The sequence below is a fragment of the Bos indicus genome, chromosome 2 (genome assembly GCF_029378745.1).
Source record: "Bos indicus isolate NIAB-ARS_2022 breed Sahiwal x Tharparkar chromosome 2, NIAB-ARS_B.indTharparkar_mat_pri_1.0, whole genome shotgun sequence".
NCBI lineage: Eukaryota > Metazoa > Chordata > Mammalia > Artiodactyla > Bovidae > Bos > Bos indicus.
Window position 1 is genome coordinate 93,676,776 of NC_091761.1, and position 15,774 is coordinate 93,692,549.

The window sequence follows — 15,774 nt, forward strand, 5'->3', positions numbered from 1 at the left end:
AATGCATAGGGGTTGACTGATGCAAAGGAGAGATACCCGATATAAATGGAATCTGCCTTTCTGGGGAATTTTTATTATATTTTGAGAAGAAATTGACTTCATGTTTTTATTTTATCGGTACTTATAATTCCAAAATGTGCTACCCCTAGTTTTGACTCTAAAAATGCATATGTTCCCTATGGTTTAAACAAGGAGGTTTTTGATTTTTTTTTTTTTAAGTCATTTGAATATTGATTCTTAGAGCTATCAAATTTCCATAGTCTGTTCCTAATTTTTGTCAAGCTGTTGTATGCCTTCTTAATTTTAGTCTGTTAAACCCATTTGGGTGCTATAATTTGAAAAGTACATGCCCTTCATTTTTAAAAAGCCAGTGTCTTTTATTATGCCATCAGCAAGTTACAAAGTATGTTGCCCATCTGTGAAAGGGTCGGTTTCATCTACTGAAAAAATGACAGTTTGCAAGGGCTGAATTCTCCTTTTTAAGGAGCTTAATGTTCCATTTAGACAAGAAGTCCTTCACATATCTTTGATGTTAACTCTGGCACTTACCCGAAGTAGATGTATAAATGTCTGACTTTGAAATATGTAATTGAATATTCATACTTCTCCTGAAAATTCTTTGCGTTCACAACCAGATGAAGCTTGGAGAAAGACTGAGATTATTCTATAACTAAGTATTTGATACTGACTTGATCATGCCTGACATCAGATTTGTGCAACTTTTTTCCTTGCCTATTAGTAATAATAGTTGTTGCAGTTTTTAAAAAGTCAGTACTTGTACTTATTTTAATTTTCTAGCATGGGTACTAAGAAAATCATACTTCTTATTCATTGTGTTTTCTAGTGCAGAGCATGCTAAGAGTACCAACTGTTAACCTTTGACCCCTATCTTGTGGTCTATTCCCATTGAGAAGGCTCACTTTATCAATAGCAAGAAAAAAATGCTATTTAGCCCTTTCTCATTTTTGAGAGGTTGATAAGCTCAGTTTCAGGGTCAGTGGAGCAGATAAAAGGAAATCAAGTGCTTTCCATTGTTGTTGACTATTCACATGTCAGAGTTGCCCCAAAGAGAAGAAACATGAATTTTCCATCATAATTCAAGATTCAGTAATCCTGTAATGTAAAATGTAATTCAGGCTAAGATTTTAATGCATTTATTGGCAAAGACATCTGTGTGGTGAGTCCCCATCGTAGATCTTTGCTGCTCCCATGATTTCACTTACTGAAGCACCACATTCTTGTCTCATCTTCAGGAAACTAAGCTATTTTCTAGAATGCAGACTTTACATTTCTTGCAGCTCAGTGCTGGCTTGGGGTTGAAGAGGGGTGTTCCTCTTAGTAGCTAGGGAATCCTGTGCCAGATAGAAAATTGATAACTCATAAAATAAGGTGAGTTGTCTTTAAGCAAAAGTTCATTTCCTTTCTGGTTTTGCCTTTAGGAAACAGGTGCCTGAGGGAGTTTTGTTCTTAAAAGTGGGACCGTAAATTTACCTCAGCTGGTTATATTGGTTTCAGGTCCAATTTTCTTAAAATATGTCTGGTCAAAATATTTAAAGAGCTATACTGTTAGCCCCCACTTAGTCCACTTCCCGCACGTGAACACATAAAACACATCTGATATGGGTTTCCTAGAGACAACAGTGTCTCAATCATTTATGAGGGGAAGAAGGAGGAGAAGTTGATTTTTTGGTTGGGTGCTATAGAATTGATGACCAAGGACATTTCAACAGCTCAGGGGCTGAAGACCATAAAGGGCAAAGGTGAAGGCTGAACATTTGGCATCGCTCTCAGCCCTGGAGTCCCATTTCTTGGCTCTCTATCATCCATAGGAAACCAATTCACAACTCTTAAAGAACTCAGCAAACATATTACTCATCATGGCCTGGCCACAGGAAAAATATATAATAAAATAGGAATAAAATAAATCATAAAATAGGAAATAGTGTATACAAATTCACAAAGTTGAGTTTTTCCTAATACATTTGAAATTTATTATGTAAAGAAGATTTAAGCCATCCAACTTCTTACTTGCTTTATCCTAGCTGTCATAGATATAATAGCTTTTCACTAACATATCTCTTTTTCAAAGAGTTTAAAGCACTTAAGTAAAATATATACTGTACATTGCTTAAACCAGCCTGCACCAATTTGTGAAAGACAATTATTAAGCTTTCAAGAATTACGCGAGCTTCTTGTTAAACCATTGGTAGCTTGAAATTGTTCATGGTGGAAGTGTTTACACCATAGAAATTGGCAAATGATGGTAAATTGGGTTTGTTTTCTCAAAGAGCCAGTTGGCTAACACACCCCTGAGGGTATATACCAATTCTATTTAGTGTATAGCAGGAAGAAATTATCAAAAATAGAGGGGAAAAAAAAAACACCCATCCAAATCAAAACACATGACTTCTTACAGATAGCTATGTTTCTCAGATTGGCCCATGGGACACCTGAATCAGAATGAATCACCTGGGGAGCTTGTGGAAAAAAATGAGAATTTCTGACACACCAGATTTACAGAATCAGAATCTTGCGAATTAGAGGTCAGGAATCTAGGTTTAATACTTATGCTCAATGCGATTCTTTAGCAGTCTGAGAAACACTGAGTTTGGGGGACAGGATTTAGCTGGAACATTAGATTAAGCTCTTCTCATTCTATAATAATATACAGATTTTTTTTTTTCTCAAGAGGATTGAATAACTCAGTCTAAAAATGTTGCCGTCTTTCTTACATGCCCTCTCTGAGGCCTCCTACCTTACTTGCATGCTTTATACAAACAAAAGAGGAACACTTGCCAGTGCTCATTCACCTAAGAGACTACGAATCACTTTCCCCACCCATACCACCATGCACACAAAACTAACAAAGACAATAAGTTTATTAAGACATTTTTGGAAACATAAAAAGTGTAAAGAAGATTATTAAAATCAGGCAAAATTCTATCATAATTCCATAACCACTGTTAATAATTTTATGATCTTTTTACTATATATTTTTTATTTGAAAACTTGGTATTCATACCATATATATTTTACTTTTTTCACAGAGTTCCTATTATGTTGAGCATTTCCCAATGTCATTGATGTTTTGAAATTACGTCATTTTGATGACTGCCTAATATCCTGTGAGATCAATATATCAAAATATATTTATCCTCTTTTATCTTGAAATGTACAGACTGTTTCCATTTTTTCAGTGTTCATACCTTGGTGAGCATCCAGGTACAAAGTCCTCATAGATCACCTCTTAAATCACAGAATTGGAAGGTTCAATTTCCTTGTAACTATTTGAACCAAGGGTTAATCTAAACTAATCAACTCTAAACTTTAGAGTTATATCATCCTTCTCCATTCCTATCACTATTTTTCTTATGATTTCCATATCTTGTTTTCATTTGCCTGTGTATCTAGCTCCTAATATGGAACTGTGTTGGTGATATATATGAATATCAACTATAAGTGAAAGTGAAGTCACTCAGTACTTTGTGACCCCATGGATTGTAGCCTGCCAGGCTCCTCCATCCATGGGATTTTCCAGGCAAGAACTAGAGTGGGTTGCCATTTCCTTCTGCAGGGGATCTTCCCAACCCAGGGATCGAACATGGGTCTCCTGCATTGCAGGCAGACTCTTTACTGTCTGAGCCACAAGGGAAACTCAGTTGTAGCTATCAAAAGGTCAAAAACCTACAACTGGTGGATTGAGTTATTAAAGAGTCTAGAACAGTGATTCTCAGTTCTTTGGAGGAGGGGTATGAAGGATGGAAATTTGCTTCCCAAGGAACGTTTGGGTGTATCTTGAGACATTGTTGATTGCCAAAGCTTTGGAGGGGGGTGTGGAGAGTGAGTTGCTACTGCCATGTACTGGGTAGAAGCCCAGAATATGGCTACATATCGTACAACCATAAGACAGTTCCCATCCTCAAATGATTAGTTATCTAACTCAAACTGTCAATGGTGTGGAGGCTGAAAACCCCTGTTTGTACTGCAGAAAGAGTAATGATACTCCTGGACATTAGTATTGCATTGTCTCACAATCTGTGGCTAATACAGAGAGATATACACTAGATCATGTAAGCCTAGAGGATTATTAGCTATTTGAGAAACTACACCCAAAGATTACTAATGAATATTCCAACAATATCGGAGAAGGCAATGGCAACCCACTCCAGTACTCTTGCCTGGAAAATCCCATGGACAGAGGAGCCTGGTAGGCTGTAGTCCGTGGGGTTGCGAAGAGTCAGACATGACTGAGCAACTTCACTTTCACTTTTCACTTTCATGCACTAGAGAAGGAAATCCACTCCAGTTTTCTTGGCTGGAGAATCCCAGGGACAGCGGAGCCTGGTGGGCTGCTGTCTATGGGGTCACACAGAGTCAGACCCGACTGAAGCAACTTAGCCACAGCAGCAGCAGAATTCCAACAATATAAGCTCACAAGAAAAACGTTTTCCTAAAAATTTATTTTAACTCTGGCTTGCTAAGCATTGGCATCAGTGATGGTGCCTATTGATCAAATTTCAAATTCCAAAAAGCTGCAGGGGTTGACAGTGTGTCCGATGACAGAATCATCTGGAACAATGGACTGAATCAAATATAAAGGAACTTAATAGGAATAAATGTAAAGTCTTGTGTTTAGGTCCAAAAATGAGCTGTACAAACACAGGATGTAGAAGGTTTGACTTAATACCGAATATATGAAAAGTTTGCCTGATGGTTTTAGTTGAGGGTAAGCTTTGCAAGAGTCAGTATGGGGATATGCCTGCCAGAAACTTAATCCAGCCTAGGCTACAGAAATTCATGTACGAAAGTGAAGGAAGAAACAATAATTTCTATTCTGCACTGCTCAGATCACACCTGGAATACCCTAAGCCTCTCTCACTCACAGAAAATGGCAGTATTAAAGCCATGTCTTTTGAAAAATATGGAAGGATGTGGGAACGCACAGCCTGCAGGTTCAGACTTAGTTGACATCACATGATTAAAGAACATTAACATAAAAGAGGAATTAGATGTATTTTATAGCCTCCATTCTCTTACCATTCTCTCTCTCTCTCTACTTATTCATATATTCATTTATTTTCTTGAAGATTCTAATGAGGAATTATTTTTAGAGAGGTAGCCATCAGCTTAATAGAGGGGAAAACATCCTGACAAATTAGAGTGTCTCATGCAGCAGCAAGTGTATTGACACTGGAAATATCTAATGATGATTACACTGAGAAGGGATGAGTGCATCAGGAAAGGACTGGACTGGAATCACTTTCATAAACTTCAGTCATTGATATATTATCTTCACTGTCTTGTTTGTATCTGTACACATTCAATTAAATAAAAAGTTACATCAATGCAAAACCATGTAAATTAATGTAGTTAAATACATCAAGCCACATACCATCAAAACTCTTGTGTCATTGATGCTGCTCATGTCCTTAGATGATCTCTGTGGTCTCTCCCAAATCTCAGGGTCTGAGAAATTTATAAACATCTGAGTAGAGAAGCATTTACTTGGCACTCCCTAGCGTGGCCTTCTGTGAATTGGCTATGTACACATGGCAGTGTGTGCACTATTTCCATGTCAATGTATAAGCCCAAGTTTCTTGCTCCTAATTGCATGTTAGGATTTTCTTAGTCTCCTATTCGATTTCCTGAGCTGATCATGTGTCCCCTCTTGACACAAGTCAAACAATCCATGGCAGTGAAGCCCTGTTTTAAATAAACTCATCATTTTGTTCATGCTCCAGTGAGACTGGCCATAATAAGACATTACTTCCAAATGCTTATGTCCATTGCTAGAAGGATGAATCCAATATTATATTCAAAGATTATTTCTCCTAGAATTCTTTATCAAGCTAAATTAAATTAGCATTTTCCAAATGTTCAGATTATGTAAATTAGTATGGTGAGCTAAAAGCAAGAGATGATTTTAGCAAGTCAGTAAACCATGTGCTTTTGTTGCTATTGTTTGATACTTAAGACTTTGAATTTGTAACCTTCTGCAGAGTTTGAAATTAAACAGATTCTCTGGCCTAAAAAGTACCTAACATGCATGCTGTACTTGTTAATACCTTCTCAAAAATCGGGTGGAGATTTAAGTTAAAGAAAAATATGTTCTCCTCATTTATTTAAGACTATTGTACTGGGAGAAGAAATCTCCATTGACTAAAGGCTGTCTTCCATTAAATCCCATAGTACTGACCCTTGGGAATCTACGTGTGACTCAGGGAACTCACACTGGGGCTCTGTGACAACCTAAAGGGGTGGGATGGGGTGGGAGGTGGGAGGGAGACTCACAAGGGAGGGGACATATATATTCCTATGGTTGATCCATGTTGATGTATGGCAGAAACCATTACAATATTGTAATTATCCTTCGTTTAAAAATAAATAAAATTTTAAAATAAATTAATAAGTTAATTAAAAACAAAAAATCCCATATTACTAATCCTGAATTAAATTTTCCAAAATGAAACTTCTTACTACAATTGGGGAGGAGGCGGCAAGGAATGAAGTTGCACTCTAAGATCCTCTATTACTCTTATACCGTGTCAGAGTTTATTTTGCAAGGGAGCTTATTTACCACGTTAGTGAGATGTTATTTTTGTAGCTCTTGTTAGAATCTTAGGATAAATGAGATGAGGGGGGGAAGTGGCAACCTCTTTAGCTTCAGCATAGAGAAGTATGGAAACATATGGCTCTTGTTTTCAACAACTGGCCTGAATGGAATGTCTAAGTGAGAGTGAAGCTAAGATTTAGGAAAGTTAATCTGCTTCAGTGTCTGAATTTAAGGTTCTTAGTTTTCTTTCCTTTAGGAAGCCTTCCAAGAGCTGAGACTTCTCCCTTGCCTTATCAGCTGAGCTGCTTGTGGCCTGTTCCCTTCGTTTAAATCGATACATGTGTTTTTGATATTTGGCAAGCCAAGATTTAATTATGCAGCTGCAAGTTCCCTACATAAACGAAATGCATCTTAGAGAAATAAAAACATTCAGAAACCGTTTAGAGTTTGAGAATACAAGTGGGTGAAAATCTATTCCCAACCTCTCAGCATTTTATTTAATTATGGGAGATTTTTATGTTACTGGAAATTGAAATGAGAACCAGAATAAGCTAGGGTTTATCCAACATTTGTGCATACTGAAAAATAAAGATGCTTATTGTACTCTAAGAAAGAAAGGAAACGTATATTTTGAGTTACTATTATATGTTGTAACCTACCTAAGCATTACACTCCTAAATACGTAGAGCAGCAGTTGAATTGATAGGATTTTGTCATTATTGTTTCCTAAAAAGAGGGCATATTTTACTCAAGGAACCAGAAGGTTGATTTCTTTAATTTGCCAAGAGACTCTCTATAATTAATTATTTACTGAACTTAAACTCTGGCACTATTTAAACTGTTGAAAACACCCATCTTTTGGCATGATTACACACAAATGATTAATTCAGCCTGGTTTTACTCCTCTCTGAATATCCCTGTCTTTTGCCATAGAATTTGCTAGGTCCTGTGGTGTGGGCAAAATAAAGTGTTGGAATGATTCCCAGTTTTAATAGTCCCAATTTATTATTACCACTGAACCCTGATCAGATCGTGGACTGGATTAGATCCCAGTTTTTCAGAACGCCCCAATTTATGGTTCCCTTAGAATCCTGATAAAAATATGTCTTTGAATAAGGTTTTGGTTTGCTAAAAGAGATCCAGTTAATTACTTTTAGATTCTTATTAGATCATCACTGCATGGAAGTTATGAAAAATATTACTAAATGGTGTTTCTCAGGACAAGGTCACGTTCTCATTTTATGCTGACAGAAAGAAGCTATCAGATTTCTGTTTTTCATAGTACTAACCATCTCAATAAATGAAAAGAGATTTGCCATATCCCAGTAATTACTATTGATGCTTGTGTTTGGGTAAAGGTGGCCTTTTTTCCTGGAATAATAAGTAAAATCAGAGTGTGCACACATGAGAGAGAGCAAGAGCCAGCACTAAGCCAAATACCGGGCAAAGTGGCTACATCCTCACCACCCTTCTTTCAAGATATGTCTCTTATTTAGAGAAATGAGGGTATGAGACACAGGGGGATGTAGGTAGTTTTAGCAGCTGTATGTTTATTTGATCTTCATAACACCTATCTTCCCAGAAATGCTTGTGGTCACCAGCAATATTTGGCCCATGACTGTATTCCTAGAGACAAGAGATGGAAACATCTACATCCTTATGCCATGCCAGCATTTTTATGAGCCAAATCCTTTTATGGGACTTGAATCAATGTTAGAAGTGCTGTATTAGCAACTACTTGTCAGCTGAGCTGGATTAATACATAAAATGAATCACTTGACTGGCATGGTTTCCAATAGTCATTTAGACAAACTTCTAAGATTAAAGTACACCAGCTCTTTTAAAGAGTGTTTTTTAAAGATACTTTTATATTCAAATATCTTGGAGTGACATATTATATTATTGTATTTGATTATAGTGATATTTAAATATATTCTGAAAAGGAATTTATTAAACTACCTACAGTGAGCCCATAGAAATGTTCAAAATATCTGATCTGATAGATCTTGGAAAGAAATTCTAAATTCTGTTGATCCTGATATTTGGTTTTAATATACACACAAAAATATATGCCATATAATCACCAAACCTTGGTAATTCCCTGGATTTTATGCCAGATACAGATATATTTGGTTCAATGGAGGTTATGGACAGCAGAGGCAAAATTTGAGAATTTTCCGTGAAAGCTTTGAGCAGCTATAGAAGGCCTTTGGTCATGAGAACTTAGAAATACTCATTTTTTCAATTGTTTTTATAACTTTATATAAACAACTTTTGAGCATGTATCTTTAAAGTCCCTCTTTTTATTACCATGATGAAATGGCAATAATAATTCTTTAAGGCCTGTAAAAAATATGGATAAAATGCTTTTTAACTGCTAAGGCCCTTCAAAGAAGGAAATTTCAGTAAGTAAAAGTTAAGAGAATCCATAATATTTACTGTGGACTATTCTGGAGCTGGTCAGTGTAAACTTAATTTTCTAAAAATGCTCTTAAAAATGTGTACAAATCAAATTGTTGTAAATCCAATGGTATTTTCTGAATTTCTAAAGTATCTCATCATCATTTGAATATACGCTATGTTGTATCCTGCTTTGGAAAACTTCCATGACAACACATACACTCAAGAGGCCAAGATTAGTTATTGTTCCAATAGGTTGGTAATACTGGAAGTTGAAAGGATACTCAACCTGTTGTCTCCCAGATCTGCTTTTTTCCCATCTCACACTCGTTATGTAGAAGACCTAACCTAGGCGTGGGGACTTCCCAGGTGGCGCTAATGGTAAAGAATCCACCTGCCAATGCAGGAAATGCAAGAGACACGGGTTTGATCCCTGGGTTGGGAAGATCCCCTGGAGAAGGAAATAGCAACCCACTCTAGGATTCTTGCCTGGAAAATTCCATAGTTAGAGGAGCCTGGTAGGCACAAACAGTCAAACACAACTGAGAGACTGAGCACATACACATATCGTAAGCATGTGATTCATAAACAACGAACTTTGAATATGCTTTTTCCAAATTGCCTTGGCAGTTTTTTTGCATTAGTGGTTTTCAGCCAGGAGCAGTTTTTCCCCAGAGGTCATGTGACGATGTCTGAAGACATTTTAGTTGTCACCCTAGGGGGAGTGCTGCTGGTACCTGAAAGTGAAAAAGTCACTCAGTCGTGTGTGACTCTTTGTGACCCTATGGACTATACAGTCCCTGGAATTCTCCAGGCCAGAATTCTGGAGTGGGTAGCCTTTACCTTCTCCAGGGGATCTTTCCAAACTAGGGATCGAACCCAGGTCTCCTGCATTGCAAGCAGATTCTTTACCTGCTGAAACACAAGAGAACAAGGATGTCCCTCACCATCCTGCAATGCAGAGGACAACTCCCTTACAGTAAAAGCTTACCCAGCCCAAGATGTCAATTGTGCTAAGGTTGACAAACCCTGTTTTGGACAAATTGATAATTAGGTTAAGTAGATATAGGTATAGATATAGATAGAAATATGCTGTAGACATTCAGTACCTTTGTGGTTGGGCGCAAGGATATGTGTTTTAAAACTGTTTCCCAGGTGTTGTTTATAGCTATGTTTGGGGCCAAGTGGCCTGGGTGGTGGCCCAGGGGAGGCATGTGGCCAAGTAGAAAGATTACAAGACCCAGGTGTGGGTCAGACCTGGGTTAAAGACCTGACTCTGCATGAGCACACTGTCAAGCTACTTAACTGCCTCAGGCCCCTGTGTTCTCATCTGTTAAATGAGAAATCTGGCTTTCAGATTGTTCTGAAAAGTTTTATTTATGAAGCAAGCAGTTGGTTCACTTTAGGTGCTCAGTGTTATTTTCCGACCAGCTCTGGGGATTAAAGACCCCAGGTAATCTGTTTAGTATCCTTTGGGAGCCCAGAATGCTCTGAGATGCACCATCTGTGAAAGTTGCTGAGTTGGATACTATCATGATGAAGAAGGCCAACTTGAACGTAGACTTTGCCCAGCTGGGAGTCATGCCAGATCCCCCCATTCAAGAGGCTTCTCCTCATTCTTTATCGATCACCAGTTGGAAGTTGCTCCTCAAGCACTGTGTGCTTGGCATAAGATGGCAGCATGGTATCAGGGCGGGGGTGTTGAGGGAGTGCTGGCTGCAGCCAGTGCTTGGCAGTCATGGAAACAAATTCAGAGAGGAGGGGTACAAATGGCATGGGTGAGTGCCAGCCTCAAGTTCACAGGGTATGTGACTGCAGAAAACACTTGTAACCACAGTCATTAAATTCACAACATCCTCACAACATTAAATTCACAACATTTGCATTTCTGTTAAATTGATTATATTAAAGGAGAAACAATTCTGGTCTGCTAATATTTCAAATTCAGTTTGTACAAATGGAATGAGAGTGTCCTTTTCTTCCTTGTTCACCGTCTCCCACCCATCTGTCTTTGCTCTGTGGTTTAATTACTTAATGACTTTGCAGTGCACCCAAATTAACTTCAGGTTGGTGTCCAAAGGAACCTGACCCCTTTCCCAGGTCCAGACTCCAGCCACCTTCTACTCTGTGCCCTTTGTTTGATTTTAGTATTGTAAGTTAAGATAGAAGTGGTTTGAGCTATGGCACAGAAGTCTGCTCCTCTAGAGGTCACTTAAAAGGGCTTTTTATTTTTTTAACAACAAGAATAACAATTGGCTGTTTAGATGGAAGCTGTAAACATGTTCTTGGAGGAACTTAACAAATTATAATTTGTAAAATCATGATTTCTGCAAACAGAGCTTATTAACTATGGCAGGCTATAGAAGAGCAGATCAGTAATAATAGCTTTGATCAAAGTCATTCTTCTCTCCAAACTTTCAATGGCTCTCTCTTGCCTACTTCACACAGTCCCAACAGTGTGACCTAGTGTATCTGACTATGGCCTCACTTTCTTGTCAGAATCTCCACTCCGGCTATTGTGACCCATGTACTCAGCCAATCTGGAATCCTCGCTTTTTTTCAAGTCTCTGTGCCATTCCTAATACCATTTCATTTGCCCAGAACACCTTCATCCTGCCTCAGTTGGTCAGAATCATGGAAATTCATTGAAATCCTATTTATTCCATTATACCTTCCCAAACTACCTAAGATTAAAAAAAATTCTTCCACTAAATAACTTGGCCGAGTTACTTAATTGTGCTAACCTTCATTTTCTTTAACTACAAAATGGGTAGATAACCATTGTAATATCATAATATTGTTGTGAGGACTAATTGAGACATTAAAGTGAAGTATTCAGAGTAGTGCTAAGCATAGAGATGTTCAATAAATGGCAAACTTACCATTTTCCTTAGAGACTGTGTTTATTTGAAAAAGAATGGACATTAATATCAAATAATGTTGGATTTGAAGCCCAATTATTCTGTGCACTAGCTGTGTGATTGTGCATGTTTTGCTGAAATCTTCTGAGCCTAGCTCACTTATTTGGAAACTTCTTTTAAAGGAGAAATAATACCTAGCCTTCAGAGTTCCTATGAAATTTACATAAGATCAAATGCTTAAAGCATCTAAAGCAGTGCTTGGCACAGGATAGATACACATTGTTATTATTATTGTTGTTATTTTGCTCCATTGAACTGTAGATGTCAGTGATTACAAACATACCTTCTCTCCATTACTAGTGTGTAATTTCCTTAAGGCAAGAACCACATTATAATTATATTCCTTTTTCTCTCAGCATCTAATATGTTACGTTTCACAAGTAGGTACTCAGTACACAGTTGTTGAATAATGGATGAATGAATGAAGGAACAAATATAAAGCTGCACGGATTTTATTTTTCAAGCAAATAACTGCTAGAATGGAACCAAGAGGCAGAATGGGCTAAATCAATGGTTGACAAAACTATATAGTTTAAAAAAAAGAAGTCTTTCCCCTGGGCTATGAAATAGTATCCAGAAGCATGAGATTAGTTGTAACTGGTGGTATAATGGTGAAGATGGATCGTTGACACATAGTGACCAGCCTGTCAGGAATATCAACACCTGTTTCCCTGTCACTAAACCAGATCCTGAGACAAGACCTTAAAGTGAATGAAATTCATCCATTTCACGAACAAATGGCAATATCATGGGTCTAGAGAGTTGGTTTGTTTGTTGTTGTTGTTGTTTTCCTTTTAATGGGCTTTGCCCCTATTCTCTTCAGTTGGCTTAAATTTAACCAGTTGAAATTATTTTTAAGTACCATTCATTTCAACCTTTTAAAAGGAAAGATTTGCCTTTATGGGGTAAAGGAGATTTGATTGTATAGATGAGACACACTGCCCTTGGCTTATTCTCTATCACAGGAGGATCTTTCTTGTGCTGCATGTTGAGCCTATTCAATCGGAATTCTCAGTGCAGATTGCATTTCAGGGGCAAGCATAAAAACTATAATGGAAATGGAGGATCATGAAAAATAGCAACAGTCATTTGTAATATACCAGATGCCAGATAGCCACTCACTCAGGGAGGCAGCATTACTAAAATCCTAGTCTGTAATTAGGAGTCCATATCACCATTAAATTAGAGTTTGGCTTATAAAATAATTCTTTCTTATATACTGTCCTGCAATTTCATATTTTTCCTTCTTGCCTAGACCCTAGTTCTCTTGAGGTGTAGATTATAACTTCTGCTTGTTTCCTTTCCTTACATCTCAGTAAAAAGAAGTATTTAGTAAAGTCCTGGTTAACTTTAAAGTATAAAATAATATCAGGTCTAAAATAAGTTATTTATGTAATTTTTTTAAATGGATAAACTTCTAGTAATCATGGGAAAATACTATGTATTAAAATATCTTGCCAAAAATTCCTGCCTATTTTTGAAACTATAGTGCTCTGTTTAAAATTATTCTGATTATAATAAAAAGCACCAGTTTTAAAAAATAACAAACAAGTGGTAAAGGAGTTGCTTAGACAAATCATCTTTTAAAAGAATAATATTGCACTCTATTATTGACAGTATCAACAGCTAATTAAAAATTCTATTAGTGAAGATGTAAAAGATGGCACATTTCCAATTCAGATTGACACTGAGGACATAGACATAATTGATATTTGTTCAATAATCCTGAAGTGTTTCATGGTCTCTAATAGAAGTTGTGATAGCCAGAGAAAGTTTCAAGTGCTAAAAATATGTATTCTAGGCACTTAAACATATTTTCAAATAAAATAATATATCTTTGCAAAAAATATAACATTTTTAACTGAATGAGAATCAAAGGATACTTTAGTGCGTTGACTTTGTTTAAAGGAAAAAAAATCTCCAAGTCAAGAAAATGCATACTATAATTCATATGTTTTTAATCTTCTTATACTGGATGTAATAAGAAAGCCAAAAGAGGATAATTTACTAGTTTGGGCTTTTAAATTTCAGAGCTGAATTTTGTAACAGTCACATAAATGCATATTAAAAAAAAAATCCTGCAATGACCATTAAATATTCTGCTTTGGAAAAACAAGATCATAGCTTTAACAAATGGTTCAGCATTACAGTTGGCTTCTTTGGACATTATTAAACCCAGATTGAGTATGTTCCTATATTTTACACAGCAGATTAAAAACTAGCTTTAGTAATTTTTTGAGGTTTTAACAATCAATTCTTTTCACAATAATTATGTATTTACTTCACCAATTTCAAAGGATGAACAAGTAAGTCCTGACAAAGAAGCATTAAATTGAACCAGAACATTTTGCAAAGTGTTAAGAAATGGGCTGTCAATTCTTGAAGAAGCCTAATTCTTTTTACCAGCAAACAGAAATTCAATGCCAAGAAAACTGACATTATGCTAAAATATTCCCTGCCTCAAATATGTATGTGACTTAAGATAAAAGTGGATGCTTAATATCAATGACCAATTCATATTATCAAATGAAAACTATTCAGAGGAAATAAATGGACTCTACTCGAGCTAGTCATGCAGCCTTCATTGATCAATCTGAAATAACCTCCTGCAGATATCAATTACTGTGGTTCACACTACTGTAGTTTACATAAGCTTGGCTCCGCTTAAGTTCAAAGAATTTTTTTAAGTTACATAATAAACCAATATGGTGTGTGAATCAAGTTGGAAATTAAAGTTCCCAAAGATATACTTAGAGGTTTTGCTTCGAAGCAGGAAAAAGGAACACATTTTACTAACAGCATGCCAATTAAAGAGGGGAAATTGAGGAAAATCTCCAAGTATCACAAATTAAAAATAAAATGGGTAGTATGTTTTTTCAACTTTTGTGGAACATTTGAAAACATACAAAACTATGTAGACATGTTTATGATTCTGTTTACACATTCATTTTTACATTGCCTTATAATCAGATAATGTAAGAAAAGAATTTTTTCATCTAAAGGAATATGAGAAACTATCAGACATAGACTAGCTCAGAAGTGCTTATGTTTTATTTTATTCCTTTGTGGCATCTGAAAGGATCTTTCTGGTATTAAGAGCACTTAGATGGCTGGAAGTTTTACTGGTTTGTGAGACCATCTATAATTGTGTGTGTGTGTGTGTGATAGTTACATAGGTAAGTAAATCACATTCAGGTTTCATAGTGCCCAGTAGGGTAGTTTACTTCTCAACCCCATCTCAAGCATTTACTAATCATTCCTTGACTGATTGGAAAAGTAGCAGTTTTCAGATTAAATGAATTGTTTCACACCATCAGTTCACATACTGTATAAAAGAATACCACGAAGAGAATTGGTTAGTTGGAAGGAGGAGGAGGTGTTGAAAGGAAACAAGAAAACATGTCATAGAGGGAAGGGAACACTCTGTGGGAAAAATAACACACTCACCCTTACACTTTATCCTTGAAATGCTACTGAAGGCCTGGCCTGCAGGTGAGTGCACCATGCAGGGAGATTTGTTAATTTATTTCAATGCAGACAGCTGTTTGGCTCAAATAGTAAAGGCAATGTGCTAATAAGGGCAATATTATAAAAACCATACCCCTTTATGAACTATTGATGCATTAAATACTCAGTTCAGCACTTACTGTGATCCAAGTTCTGTAATAGGATCTAATGACTCATATTAATTTTTTAAATGGATCAAGAGGGGATCTTTATCATCAGGCAACTTGCAGTTCTTATAAGTAGCCCAAAACTGTATCTTCAACCCCAGGTGAACATCTAAAAATGTATTCTCTTAGAGAAAGGCCTTCAAGCTAAGGGAACACCTGAGAGGACCTGAGAGGACCATCAAGCACGTCATCTCTATATATGGAAGATGGTGTGTCCCATCTCATA

At 36.7% G+C, this 15,774-nt stretch overlaps 1 protein-coding gene across 3 annotated transcripts in view; it reads left to right on the plus strand.

Annotated features, from left to right (window-relative positions):
* The window catches only part of PARD3B (par-3 family cell polarity regulator beta), a 1,151,736-nt gene that overhangs the window by 925,922 nt on the left and 210,040 nt on the right, over positions 1-15,774 (plus strand). The gene's annotated exons all lie outside the window — the stretch shown is intronic.